The sequence below is a fragment of the Merops nubicus genome, unplaced genomic scaffold (assembly GCF_000691845.1).
Source record: "Merops nubicus isolate BGI_N331 unplaced genomic scaffold, ASM69184v1 scaffold21790, whole genome shotgun sequence".
In the NCBI taxonomy this organism is placed as follows: Eukaryota; Metazoa; Chordata; class Aves; order Coraciiformes; family Meropidae; genus Merops; species Merops nubicus.
This window is the reverse complement of record NW_008581126.1, coordinates 17631-21734: the sequence shown is the minus strand read 5'-3', so window position 1 is coordinate 21734 and position 4104 is coordinate 17631.

Here is a 4104-nt window from a genome sequence, read left to right as displayed (position 1 = left end):
GTAGGGAAATCTGTCCTGAGCTTCCAAATGACCAGTGATTCCAAGAGATCGCTGCTGTCTCAATGGCTGGGGTGAACGCTTTCTTCCCCATTACTGCTCTGCAGGTAACAGCAAAGACACGTGGTCCAAGAAAGCATGGATGTGGGAATTTAACTTCCATTGGTCCAAATCTTTCTGCAATCAGTCCTGAAACACCCACATCCTTCTGGATCACAGTTGACAGCAAAAAATATCGTCTAAAGAGGCAGAGGAGAAAGACTTATTTGGTTTGTCAGCTTTGCCAAACTGATCTAAGGCCAGTTGTCCCTGTATCTGCCTAGGTCAGAGCTAAACCTCATGAGCAGTTTGAAATCTCACTTGCTGACTACCCCTGGGTGGCTGGAGTCAACTGGAGAACAGGGGCATGCAGACAGTTGGAAAGGCCTCCAAGCAGAGGAGATCTAGAGTTTCACTGTTGGTTGAATGAAATTAGCTGATTTTGCCAGTTGTCAAGCAGCAGTCACAGCCCTGATGAATGACAGAATAAATGAAGCTCCTTCTGCAGCCAAATTCCATTGACACCTCCACAGAGTTGGCTTTCACCATCCGTCATGACATCTGCTGAGGTCCACGGGAAGGGGAGAGGGTGTACCTCTGTCCCACCATGGGTTATTTTGACAGCTGGGAAAGGAGGTGGTGAACCTGGACAAGAGTGTTACAGGCTTTTCCAAGGCAGCTCAAAAAAGTTGTGAAACAAGAGCCAGAGCTTACAAGGCTCCAGATCAGCAGCGCCAAATGTGTCACTGGCACTGAACCTAGAAGGGCCGTGTGCCCCACAAAGGAATTTCCCTGGTTCTGCCCAAACAGAATTTTTCTGCACACAAATAAAATCTCCCAGCCAAGTACCTGTCTCCCTCACTGGTGCAGAAACCTGAAACAAATGCTCAGAACACATAAGCATCCCCAGCTCTCCTGGAGGACACAGCCTCAGGGGGTATAGACAGGACATTGGGACAGAAAGACCGTCTATCACATGTAAACCTTTTACCTGTCCAGATACAAGACTCTTGGAAAATATCCAACCAAGCAAAGACCACAGATTTTTGCTGATTTTCGTCAGATGAAGATGGGTCCCCTGCAAATCAACTCCAGGTGAGTTGTGTGGAGCTGCCCAGAAGCTGCTTGCTAGTTTCTCTCTCTCTCCCCATTCCTTGTTGCCAAAGCACGTTGAAGCTGAGGATTCAGAGGCAAACAAAACTGGTTCCCTTGGGAGGAGCCGTTCCACACATGCCTTCCCAATAAGCTATCCCAGCAGAGTGGCAATGTTTAGAAACCAAATTGGTCATCACTGGCAACTGTAGAAATGGACAAAAATAGCTGAAAAAAATTTCACAATTTCCTGCATATTTTTTTCTGATTGTTCCACAAAAAAAAAATGTTGGGTTATCCAAGAGAAGAATGGTTTAAGCCAGCAAAGCAACAGTAATCACCTGCTTTGCTAAGTGTTTGTAAATACCATAAACTGTTTTCTTAGCCAAATGTCATTCCTTTCCATAGCCATCACCCCTTTCTCCCAGTTACTCACTGTGACTAATGGGAGGGGAAAGATTGTTGCCTTTTTTTCCAATTGATTTTAACTCAAAAACTTACATTGTAGTTGCAAAGTGCTCTCCTCGCCTCCTCTTTGCCTGCCAGGATGGGTGACACCACCACATCTGTGGTACAAAATCCTTAGTCTTTGTCATTTAAACATTCAGTGGTAGAAGATAGCATCTTGGTAAGTCCTCTCTGGCAAGCTGGGAGTGGTGGGACAAGACCTCTAAGTTTATAACACTTCCCCAAAACAGCCAATTTTCCTGGGTACATCCTTAATCAAATTCTCAGTTCTTCTAATTGAGCTATCAAAGCCATGTTGGAGGGGAGAATTGTTTATATTTATTTCTTTCTGAGTTGTAGACACTGCCAGTAGAGTCTTCAAAATAAGAAAAGAAAAACCCTCTGACTCGTTGCCCAGAAACTCAATCCCAAAAGCCTCCTCCCAACCTCTGTTTACAAAATTATAAGCTTTCTTTGTCCTAACCATTTTCCTGTTACAATAATATTCTTCATCTTCTATCTGACATTTTTTTGGTGCATGGAAAATATTATTTCATTGTGAAAGGATTTCTTATGAATCAATACAGCAAAAGGAACACAGAGATGTTTGCAGTAAATCACCCTCAAAGCAGAGACAAGTAGAAAATGAATTACAAGAAAAAGTAGATAATTCCAAGCCATTTCCAGATGGAAGAAGATTATATTTTCCATACACTGTATCTGTTTTCCGTGTCACAAAACAAGCCGGTATTTATTTAAAGTATTTTTTTCTTTTACCATAGAGTTATGATTACATGAATTGAGTTTCCAAAAACTACAAAACTTGGCCTGCTTTAGGTAACAAATTGAAGAACTGAGATCCTGAGTTCAAACCAGCAGAGGCTGAGCCCCCTTTGAAGTTAAGAGTTGAGCCCAGCAGCAGAAGGCCCATTTCCATCCAGTAAGGTTTCTTCTGCTGCTGGGACAGTCATGACCAGGTCTGATTTTCCAGTTCTTTGTAGTTTCTTTCACCCTGTTCTCCATAACTGGCAATGCTTGGAGGTAGGCTTGCTTCTTCCCTTCTGCAAAGTGAACTCTGTCATCACCATCCCGTTGGAGAAGGCTTGACGGGATGGAACGCCTGGTGACTTGAGAAAGCTGCTGGATTGCTGAGTTCTTGGAAGCACTGGACAGGGAACAACCTGTCTGAGCCACACATCAAACTGGGTTTTAGGTACCAAGCCATTCTTCTAAATGAGAGACATCTGAAAGCCATTTAGAGAGCATCTGGATGGAATCAGTTCTGGCTGCTACCCAGGGGACTGAGGCACATCCTCGAAGTAGATCACTCCTGCAGTGACCTAAAACTTAGGTAAATGAGGGAACTACATCCCCCTTCCAACAAGTCCCTGAGACCTGAAACTCTGGTGAAAAATCATCCCATGGGCTCTTCATGGAACTGTGGTTCATCGAAACTGCAAGTGTGTAGCACCCTGCAAGGCAACTGAGAACCCAATAACTGTAATAATACAACCTCAGACATGTGAGCAAACAAGCAACCTGTGAAGAAAGAAGAGTAAAACCAGACTTCTCTAAGCTGAACCTAGCTGTGGGCAGACAGTACAGGAAAGCTCCTATACAGACATTTGGGGGTAAAAAGTTCTTGAAAGGAGAGAGAGTCCTGGAATTTTAAAAACTGGTGAGTAAAAATTGTTTTGGTGTCCACATAAGCAAGGCAGTGTGGATCTGGGCCGCCTGTGGCACTACCCCATCTCCAGCCAGCTCAGAAGGTGGCTGGGTCCTGGCCCAAGAAGCCACTTCAAGGACTGCTAGCGTTTTCTGCCCCAGTGTGCTTTAACCTCTGGCTTTCACGGGGCAAGGCAGCCGTGTTAGGCTTGTCTCACGCGTTACTTGGATAAAGTAGCAACACGAAGAGCTGGGGTCACACAAGCCAGACAGACAGGAGGGCTGCATGAAAAGTGGTTTCAGGGGGAGCAGCTGATGTACCAAAGCTTCTATCCTTCACTACCCACTTAATGCAACATTTGCAACGAACCTGTTGCCAGCTGTTCGCAGGGGTGCTGAACTGAAGGACTCCAAATAATACACACAGTGTGGTTGCAACCTGCCTTCTGCAGATACATCATTTTCCCTTGCTCTGTAGATGAGCAGAGCTGAGCAAAGGAGGAGATGGATCTTCTCTAATGCCCCTGACTGTTCCCCTGCTATGAATTCCTAATCCTAATTGCACTGACAGGGAGTGGGACCCAGACCTGGTGGTTATAAGGGTTTCACACTCAATTAAAGGTCCTGAGGGCGTGAACCAGGTCCTGAATTCCTGCAGGCCACTGAGCAATGGGGGAGTGCAACAAGTGCCATGACTCCTCTCCAGGAGGCTGAGGGTGACTCTCTTCACCTTTCCAATAGCTGGGGCCGCTTCTGAGGCTGCCAGAGCTCTGTGTGCACTGGCTGTCTGCTTGAATCTTTCAGGGTTTTTTTCCAGGAAAAGCTGGCATTCCAGCTCTTCCAGCATTCCCCTGTCCTTAAAGA